This window comes from Camellia sinensis, chromosome 7, assembly GCF_055761805.1.
Source record: "Camellia sinensis isolate YWXY chromosome 7, ASM5576180v1, whole genome shotgun sequence".
In the NCBI taxonomy this organism is placed as follows: Eukaryota; Viridiplantae; Streptophyta; class Magnoliopsida; order Ericales; family Theaceae; genus Camellia; species Camellia sinensis.
This window is the reverse complement of record NC_138967.1, coordinates 39,772,112-39,782,911: the sequence shown is the minus strand read 5'-3', so window position 1 is coordinate 39,782,911 and position 10,800 is coordinate 39,772,112. Positions and strand designations below refer to the sequence as shown.

Here is a 10,800-nt window from a genome sequence, read left to right as displayed (position 1 = left end):
TACTTATCATGCCTAGTCACAGTTTGACATTAAATAGAGGTGAGGGTTGTCACAGATACCTTTCATAAAAATCATCTATATGAGTGTGAACTGGACCGGTTCTATGAGATTTGTGAAGGACTACAATTCTCTAGAGCACTTATGAAAAACCAGGTTGTTCAGGGCCAAAATGAACACAATAGTGAGAACTAAACAGTGTTTGGTAATATACTGTACGAGTCTATTGTCTTGGTTTACACAAATGGCTAAATAGTTCAAGACATCATGTTCACTAGTTAATTAGTAAATCCAAAAGTGTCTCACGAGGGAAGGTTCAAAGCCAAAAGCTACCTATCCTTTGTAGAATATTCCTATTTTCTGTACTTTCTGTAATTAGATCAAGTTGTTACATTTTCTCCCTGTCAAATTCTATTCATGTGAGGGATTGTTGGAAAATTATGGTTTTTATAGGCTTATTTTGGGCAAACTTTGAGCCCAAAATTGAGTGGGTTCCACACGTCTTTTGGGGTAGGTCCAAAGAGGTGATGTGTTTCTTGCCACATGGCAAGTCACACAGTGAAGACGGTTTGTCAAAACCATTTATGAGTGAATGGGAAGTTGACGTCGTTTTCAGGTTCGTGGAATAGGAAATTGAAAAAGTAAAATGTGGGTTTCCTTGAAATGATTATCCCACGTTGGAAACTTAAGAGAACTTATGTGTGTATATAAGTTCTAGGTGGCAACACTTGGGTTGGACCCCAAAGGGCACCCCAAGTTTGTAGAAGGGAAGAGTTATAGACAAATTGAACCTTGACTCAAACCACCACACACGCCCGCGCCACCACCGCCGTCTGTCCGACCGACCGACCGACTAGCCGAGTCGTGCTAGGCACGAGTGTGGGTTATGGGTCAGTTCTAACATTGATTTTTGAGACAAAATTTATTTGAAATTTGAAAGCCTCTTTCAAGTCCAAATTCCACAACAGATTAAACTGTCCAAATAGATTTTTCAACCTGTTGGACCCAGTCAGATTCAATTTCTTCACAGAACAGATTCAAATCTGTATTTAGACAGATTGAAAATTGCCCAGCAGTTATCTGTTCAAACAGTAAACGCACCTGTTGAATTCAAAACCTACCTATTTGGTTTGATTTTCAAACCTATTCGGGTCTATATATACCAGGTCATTTCCAGCAGTCAAGTCATTCTAAAAAACTCATTTTCTTGCCTTCATTTTGCTCTCTTGCATTATTATTTTTCATATTAGTTTTAGAGAAAAATTCAGAGAGTATAGAACACAGGTTTTGTTCTCCGTGTAAATTGTTTTGAGTGCTACTACAATTTGTATAAAAATCATTGTATCTTGGAAAATGGACGTCATTTATCCGTAAGTACCGAAGCGGGGCGAATCTGTCTTAAGGATAAAGTGTTACACACTCGACTTGATCTTTTAAATATTTATTTGGTTCAGTAAATAAATTATGTAAGTAATTTATTTTATTTTTTTGATATAGTTTCAAATTATTTATTTTACACAGAAGATTGTCCGAACAAGTTAAACTTCTTCAGAAGGCAAATTAAGTACGAAAACCAATAATTAGGGGGTGCAAACGGTTCAATTCAATTAATATTGAGAAAAATTTAGCACAAAACTGAACATTTTAGTTTTAATGGTTGAGTAACAGACACAGATCATATGCTACAATTTATTTTTTTCAATTTAGTTTAGAGGAGGGATTTACACGAGATTTTAAAGAGTTTTATAAGAAAAAACATTGAGAATAAATGAAGAAATAGTACAAAAATTACTCTATAAATGTCTTTATTCCTGATTTTTATTACAAAAAAAATGTATTATATAGATCACTTATTTTTTAATGCTAAAATAGTTCACAATCAAAGTTTACTTTGATTTTAAACAATAAATTCGATTCTGTCAATTTTTCTTACCTCTCTGCCAATTATGCAGTGGTTTTTAACCCGTTGGATTCAGTTGTACTAGTTACAATTATTCATGCGTAACAACAAGCGTAAAAGAAACATAAAAAACAAAAAAGCCACATGAATGGCAAGTCCCTCACAAACACCCTTGCGTAGAAGTCAAACACTACTACTATAGAATCTATTTTGGTTATCGGAAGAAAAATTATAAAATAGATGTGACAGTCACGAAATAAGCATAAGAAACAGCTTGTTCGGTTTCATTTTTTTAAAAAAATTTATTTTTTTATTTTTTGTATTTTTTTTTTGTTTTTATTGAATTTTTTTAATAATTTAAATATTTTTTTTACTTCTTAGACATACTTAACATAAATATACTTAAAAAGAAAAAAAAATGTAAAAAATCTTTTAAAAATTCAATAAATACCAAAAATATAAAAAAAAATACAAGAACTCAGTAAATTTTTTATATTTTTATGTATTTATTAATTTTTTAGAATATTTTTTCACAAATTTTTTATTTTATAAATACATCTAAATAAGGTGTATCTAAAAAAGTAAAAAATATTTAAAATTTTAAAAATATTCACTAAAAACAAAAAAAAACATGAAAACTAAAAAACTCAAACCAAACACATTGAATTTATTATTATTATTTATTTTTTTTTAAAAAAAGAATTCCATCAAGTATAAGAATAAATTTAAACCATACATACCGGAGAATTGTACTATTATAAAAATATATAATTTTTTTGTTATTGTTCCACTGAAATTCAATTTTTGGTTAATCGGATAATAGACACTTACAGTGTAACTTTTTGTAAATTAAAAATAGGTAGGAAAACTTTATTTTATTCATACAAAAATAAAATGTAACAATATTATTTTAATAAATAAATATCATCTTTGTGAGCATTTTATTTTAAATTCAATGATTTACATTAAGCAATATCATTAAATATAGAAATTTTATATGAATTTTTTATTTATATATCATAACTCATATGAAAGTTTTGCCAGTAGTAAACTTTAGAACTTTAGAATTAGTCCGCGGTGCACTCAAGTAGGTCTGGACATTGAATTATCAAAAAAAAAAAAAAATTTGATAATTATAAAATAAAAATTAAAAACACTTCACCCTCAACTTTCAAATATTTTTTTTTCAAATTATTTAAATTATTTTTACTTAATAAATTATAAATAAAAATTACACTAAACATACAGTATGATACAAACTCCTCAACAAAAAAAAAAACTCATATATATACTTTTCATAAAAGTTTGGCAAGATCCAAAAAGTTACTCAAAAAGTCAAAAAGTTAACACTATTCACCAAAAGTCAACAATTACGGCTGCACAACTCCCAATTCAAATTTTTCCCTACAAATCAATTTTTACAATTTTTTATTACACATTTTTCAATAAAAAGTCAAAAAATTAACCCAAACATCCATATTTTCAACCTCAATTTTTTAGTCCAAAAAGACAAAAAATACACTTTTTTAGTCTTCCCAAACTTGGCCTTAATTCGATAGATATACTTTTTATGACCATTCATCAGACCTCGTTTTATTTTCTCAATCAACTTCCAATCCCATTACACCACTACAAGAAAATGGGGCTTAAAAGACGGAACTATTTGCGACGGTACACTTGCCGTCGCAAAAAGTGACTTTTTGCGACGGTAAAAAATACCGTCTCAAAAAATCAGAGTATTAGCGACGGTAAAAAATACCGTCTCAAAAAACAGAGTATTTGCGACGGTAAAAAATACCGTCGCAAAAAATCAGAGTATTTGCGACGGTAAAAAAATACCGTCTCAAAAAACAGAGTATTTGCGACGGTAAAAAAATACCGTCGCAAAAAAGGAGAGTATTTGCGACGGTATTTTCTGCCGTCGCAAATACGCTCCTTTTTTGCGACGGTATTTTTTACCGTCGCAAATACTCTGTTTTTTGAGACGGTATTTTTTTACCGTCACAAATACTAACTTTTGTGGTTTTTTTTTTAAGTGAATATTTTTAAATTTTTAAATTTTTTTTTTAGATGCACTTTACTTAAATGTATCTAAAAAAAATTATGAAAAAATATTTTTAAAAATTAATAAATACATACAAATATAAAAAAAAAATGTATTGAATTATTGTATTTCTTTTGTATTTTTGGTATTTAGTGAATTTTTAAAAAAAAATTTACTTTTTAGGTGTATTTATGTTAGGTGTGTCTAAAAATTAAAAAAATTAAATATTAAAAAAATTCAGTAAAAATAATATAACACGGAAAACAAGAAAGTATAATTTTCTCAAAAGAGTTTTTGGAAAACTCTAACCTAACATAGTGATTGTGGTTTTGAGACAGCTTCATATATATACAGTAACAAAATAGTTTGAATAAATTCAACGGTATTTTTCTGTCACAAAAAAAATAAAAAAAACGATGTCGTCTTACTATTTTAATATAACATCTCTTTTCATTCATTTTTTCATCTTCCTGTCTCTCTGTATTTATCTCTCTCTGTTCTCTTTATCTCTTTCACTCATCACTCTTCTTTCTCTATCTGTCTGTGTATCTCTCCCATTTTCTCTCTGTGTCTCTCGCATATCTTTCTTCTCTCTATCTCTTATGTCTTCTCTCTTTATCTCTCTCGCTCATCTTTCTTCTCTCTATCTCTCTCATTTATTTTTATTTTTTTTCTCTCTCTCTTATTTATATCTCTTTCTATCTCTCTCGCCCATCTATCTTTTTCTGTCTCTCTCTCTCGCTCATCTCTTTTCGCTCTATTTCTCTCTTTTTGTCTATCTTTCGCTCATCTCTTGTTTCTCTCTCTTTTTCTATCTCTCATTCTCTCTCTGTCTCTCTGTCTCTTTTTCTGTTTATCTCTCTCTCTCTGTCTCTCTCCCACTCTCACTCTCACTCTCACTCTCACTCTCTCTCACTCATCACTCATCTCTCTTTCTGTATGCTTGTCTATTTGTGTATTTCTCCCTCATTATATTCGTCTTGCTCACTCTCTCCCTCTCATATTCTCTATTTATCGAGCTTCTCCTCGATTTATCTATCTTTTCTCTCATCTCTTTTCTCTCTCTGTCTCTTTCGTTCATCTCTCTTCTCTCTATCTCTCTCGTTCATCTCTTTTCTCTCTCTGTCTCTTTTTCTGTCTCTCACTCTCTATCTTTTTCTCTCTTTGTCTCTCTCTCTCTCTAACTCATCACTCTTTTCTGTTTGTTTGTCTGTCTGTCTGTCTCTGTCTCTCTCTTTCTCTCTTTCTCTCGTTGTCTCTCGCTCATATCTCTTCTCTCTATCTCTCTCATCTGTCTTCTCTCTCTGCCTCTCTCACTCATCTCTCTTCTCTTTATCTCTCTCGCTCATCTCTCTCTGTCTCTTTCTCATTTATCTCTTTTCGCTCTTTCTCTCTTTGTCTATATCTTTTCATCCATTTTTTCATCTTCCTTTCTCTCTTCTCTTTCTCTTTCTCACTCATCACTCTTCTCTCTCTGTCCGTTTGTCTATCTGTCTCTCTTCTCTCTATGTCTCTCTCTTTTTCTGTGTCTCTCTCTCGCTCATCTCTTTTCGCTTTATTTCTCTCTCTTTTTGTCTATCTTTCGCTCATCTCTTGTTTCTCTCTCTTTTTCTATCTCTCCTTCTATCTCTCTCTCTCTGTCTCTTTTTCTGTCTATCTCTCTCTCTTTGTCTCTCTTTCACTCTCACTCTCTCTCTCTTTCTCTCTGTCTCTGTCTCTCTTCTTTTTCTCACTCTGACTCATCACTTTTCTCTATCTGTCTGTTTATCTCTATCTTTTTCTCTATGTCTCTCGTCCATCTCTCTTTTCTCTATCTCTTTCATATATCTTCTCTCTCTGTCTCTCTTCTCTCTCGCTTATTTTTTTCTCTCTCGCTCTCTCACTCATCTCTTTCTGTTTCTCTCTCTCTTATTTATCTATTTTCGCTCTTTTTTTTCTCTGTCTCTCTCTCTCTCTCTTTGTCTATATCTTTTCACCCATTTTTTCATCTTCTTCTCTCTCTTTTCTTTCTCTCTCTTATTCATCACTCTTCTCTCTCTCTCTCTATCTATTTGACTCTCTCTCTCTCTCTGTGTCTCTCATTCATTTATCTCTTCTCTCATCTATCTTCTCTCATCTATCTTCTCTCTTTTTTATTGACTACAAAAAATTAACTTTATTTTAATGGAAAATATTATTCCTACTTTTACCAAATAAAAAAATAATAATAATTTTTTATTCATTAAAACAAATATAAAATAAATATAAAACAAATAAATTTTTAACTTTATCAAATGGAAAAAAAAAATTCATCAACTATAAAAATTGTTTTAATAATTTTTTATTTTAATAAAAACTTCATTAACTATAACATTTGTGGGTGTGTGTAGGGTTTTGTGAGAGAACACACACACACACAACACAAACACAACCCAAACACAACAGAGCCGTCCCTCTCCTCCTGCTCGCTCTCTCTCTCTCCATCTAGGGTTTCGCCTTCCTCTCTCTCTCTTTCACACAACGACGGCGCCGATCATCCGTCACCGCCGATCCTCCCTCACTCCCGATCCTCCCTCACCGTCGCTCGTACCTCACTGTCGATCCTCCTCCCTTACCGCCGCTGCTGCCTCCCTCTCTCTCTCTCTCACAAACGACGTTGACGGTTGCTCGCCCCTCACCGCCACTCCTCCCTCACCGCCACTCCTCCCTCACCGGCGATCTTCCCTCACCGCCGATTTCAAAGGGTATCTCTCTCTCTCGGTGTCGGGATTTCGGATATAGGGGGTTTTCATACACACACACACACATATATATATATATATACATCTGTGAGTGTATATAGGGGGGTTTTTGATCTGTTACATGTATGTTATCTGAAAATCCCACAACCAAAATGGAAGAGTACAACATTGCTATGAAGAAGATGATGAGAAACCCTTATGAGTATCACCACGATCTTGGTCTGTTTCTTTCTCACCCTCTAAATCTGTTCTTTTTTATTTTTTATATCTTCAATTCTATTTATTTGTTTTTATTGCGATGGTGAATTTGATTTATCAAGTGGGTTTCACTTCTCCAGTCCAAATTGATTTTGGGTTTTTGTCATTCTTGTTATGAGGTGAATTTCTTGAATAATCTATTCAGATTCATGTTCACATACTTTGATTTATTTGCATCTTGGCTGTGTTCATCAAACTGGAAATAGACATATTTAGGTTTGGCCATTCCTGTTTTGCGGATAAATGTATCTTTAATCTCCTCAAACTGCAAAGTTTTTGAAGCTGTACTACTAGTAGCCTGCTCCCTTTCTCCCTTCTCCCTGCCTGCCCTAATCCCTACGCTTGGTTGTCCCCAGATAAATAAAATTTTAGATTCTGATCAGCAAATCAATTCAAATTCGGAAGCTCAGGCTCAGGTGAACCACGCCTATAATGAGTATGTTGTATACTGTGCTAAGGGTTACCCCATCCCACCAACAAATTGCTATGCATTAAACAAGCAAATCGTTTCCAGAATTCTTTTATTGTCATTTTGTTTTTATACCATGTTCAAGTTGCATTTCTCTGCAGTAATCTCGCTGGGTATGGCCATGTTCAATTTGCATGCTATCTTGCTGCTAGTTTTCCTTTCTCCAAGATTTTTTTTTCCTTGTGCAGATAAACACCCAAATTTCAAATGGAGACAAAACATCATTGAGGAAAACAGTTACAGAAAAAATGTACTCTGTAAGCTTCTGCTTCTTATGATTGTATCTCTATTTGCTAATTCAGTTTTGCTGCGTTCTTTCTTTAGACACCTTACCAAAAATGTAACCTATTTTTTCTCCTCTCTCTCTGCTCTCTCTGTATGTGTGTGTATGTGTTTCATTCTCTTTCTTTCTTTCTGGTTCTCTAAGACAGGGCCTCAAGAATGAAATTAAACAAAGGGAATCCATGTGGAGTGCGGTTTACTGGGAACTGGTAGAACCAGTTGTGAAAATAAGAACTCTACGAGCTCGACTGGCAAGTATTTTTTGACAAAACTCATAGAATCTGTCTTTATGTTTTGCAAGTTAATCAAAATAGAAATACTAATGTCAGGATGAAAAGATGAAAAATGAACCATTGCCCTTCCCTTGCACATGGTATATATATATGCACTTCTTTTTTCACTACAATTGGTTAGATGGTATGTGTTAACATGCCATTTGGTGAGTCACTGATATGGTCTCGTTGAAATTTTGATTCAATTTTAGAAACATTATCTGATTGTTATTTCTCTCTCTCTCTCTCTCTCTCTCTCTCTCTCACCTTTTTGTCTTTTTGTTTTCGTTTTTCTGGCAGTTTTGTGTGTTTTGGTTTTATTTTTTATTTATTATTACCTTAAAAAAGTGTCATCTGGTTTTTGTAGAAGCCCTTAAACATCAAATAAATGCAATCATTTTCTTTTGCCTTTTTTATTTTGGGGAATTCGGTCGATGCCCCCTTGTAAAAAAAACTTTTATGCATTAAGGACAAGCATATATTTTTTTTCTTGAAACGTCCAATGCACATCACTATTACCAAAATATCCTCAGTGACTAATTTAATATTTTAAACTTTAAAATAATATGACTTTTGATCTATTTGTTGGTTTTTAATGAAATTGATATTTTAAAATCCTCGCATCAATATCTATTAAACAAGATCCATGTTAGCCATGAAATTCCTTTTAAAATAATATGACTTTTGATCTCTCTTGAAACTTGATTGTTTACTCCAGAACAAATAGGGGTAAGAGTGTCAGTTTGGGACTGCCTTCTAATCTAGGAATAGTTGCAGACATTTGTGAATAGTTCGTAGGTAGCATCTGATATCAGCCCATGAGACCACAAGTATTCAGCTCTTGAATTGAAATCAGTGTTGAATTCCAGAAGTGGATTTCCTATCTGCAAGCACCACAAAATCGGATTATTTTATTTGGAGTTGAAATTAATTCAAATAGAGAGGTCAATAGTCTGCTTTTTTATAAAACTTGTCTATATATGTGGTGTGGGACTGAAAACAGCTTTGGGGGCTTTATGACTTTGAGAGAGGTTAATGGTCGGCTTTTTACACCACCTTTTGTCTAGCAGAGAGCCAACTATAGCATAGAAGGCAAAAGTAATTTTGTGTTGGTTCTAGGTAGTCTTGCAGGGATAACTGTGGTTCTATCATTTCATATATTCCCTATCAAAATTTTCTTATATAACTCATGTCTTTGCTAGCAATTTTTATTAGCCACCATTTCAGTTACTCTTAGAGGTCAATTCTTTAATTAACCTTTACATAAACTAGCATCGACATTAATTACGTAACCTAGTGGAAATTTGTGAAATAAGCTGCATGACGCTTGAGTGCGTAAAACATGACTGTAGGAATGAGATATTGTTAAATATTGGAACCCAAAGGCAACGCATACTGAGCCCTTGCCCTTTTTTCAAGTTTTATGTACCTGGTAGTTAACAGTAGAGCCATAATTGTGTCCACACTGAAACCTTTTCTATGGAACTGATTTGGTGCTTATGCATTTTTCAACAGACTTGATGTTGGTTTTTCCGGGAAAAGCACTGCTGTTGTTTCTACTGGCTGTTCATCTAAAAGGTTTTTGTCTTCCTTCTTTAGAGGATGGGTCATGGGCGTTATATCTCAGTTAGAGGATGGCCATTTCTACTTGGAAGACGTCACTGGAGCAGTTGAAATCAATTTGTCTAATGCAATATCCTCTACATGTTTATATTTTTCCCTTTCGAAAGACTTATTATTTGTTTTGAATGCTTGGATTTGGGCTGCCCTATAATCTCCAAAAGCGAAAGTTCTCATTGTAGGCCTTTTTAAATAATGGTGAATTTTAGATTTTATTTTATTATTATTATTTTTTTTTAGATTTGGGTGAATTTTATAATTTAAATATGCTTTTATGAACATGTACAGTTTAATTATTCTTTGTAAAATATTGAATTTGATGGTTTGATCAATTTTTATTTTTATTTTATGTTATGATGTTTTTGTGAATGGAATGTAAATAATTAGCTCTTAGAGAGTGAGAGACGGCACCACCGTCGGAAAAAATAGAAAATTTTAATATTTTTATTAATTTTGTTATAGGTTTTACTTTTTGCGCCGACATTATACTGTCACAAAAAATAGAAATTTTATTATTTAAAATAAAAATTTTATTATTTTTTAATATTTTTTGCGACGGCATTAACAGTCGCAAAAAATAGAAAATTTCATATTTTTTATACTTTCTGCGACGGTATACACCGTCGCAAAAAATAGTGTTTTTTTTATAAAAAAAAGACTATTAGCGACGGTATTTTTTGCCGTCTCAAATAACATTTTTAGCGACGGTAAAATAGGACCGTCGCAAAAAAGTCAAGAAATTTCAAACGTTATTAGCGACTGCACGGTGCCGTCGCAAAAGGTAAAAAATGCCGTCGCAAAACATTAGCGACGGTACTTACCGTCGCAAAAACTCTTTTGCAACCCCTGCAGTTGCGACCCCCCTCTTACCGTCGCAAAAAGTCATTTTGCCGTCGCAAAAAGTATTAGCGACGGTATTAGGAGCATTAGCGACGGTATTTTACCGTCGCAAAAAGTTAATTTTTTTGTAGTGCACGTTTGACACTATTCTCTCTCTCCTGTTATACTAGGTGATGTACAATTATTTTAATATCAGTAGGAGTTATTATTTACAACAAAATATACTAACAATTATTCAAATAATTGAAAAAAATAGTATGTAAATCATAATATACCCATATACTATTAAAGCAACTTTAATGGCATACTATAACAGTCGTCAAATCAAACAAATTTTCTTAAATAATCTGTCAAAATTCATATCAAATTATAATATTGACACAAAGTCAGGCAATTAT

At 32.8% G+C, this 10,800-nt stretch overlaps 1 long non-coding RNA gene across 6 annotated transcripts; it reads left to right on the top strand.

Annotated features, from left to right (window-relative positions):
* Window positions 1–6,334: 6,334 nt before the first annotated feature.
* LOC145795054 (uncharacterized) lies at window positions 6,335–9,910 on the top strand. Of its 6 annotated transcripts, none has more exons than XR_014335226.1 (4): window positions 6,335–6,664; window positions 7,577–7,645; window positions 7,820–7,921; window positions 9,458–9,910. It is a non-coding gene; the product is annotated as an uncharacterized LOC145795054 (long non-coding RNA). The 6 variants fall into 6 exon arrangements; XR_014335230.1 differs by having other exon boundaries at window positions 6,350–6,664; window positions 7,816–7,921; window positions 9,542–9,671; XR_014335228.1 differs by having other exon boundaries at window positions 6,350–6,664; window positions 7,816–7,921; window positions 9,458–9,596.
* The last annotated feature ends 890 nt before the right edge of the window (window positions 9,911–10,800 follow it).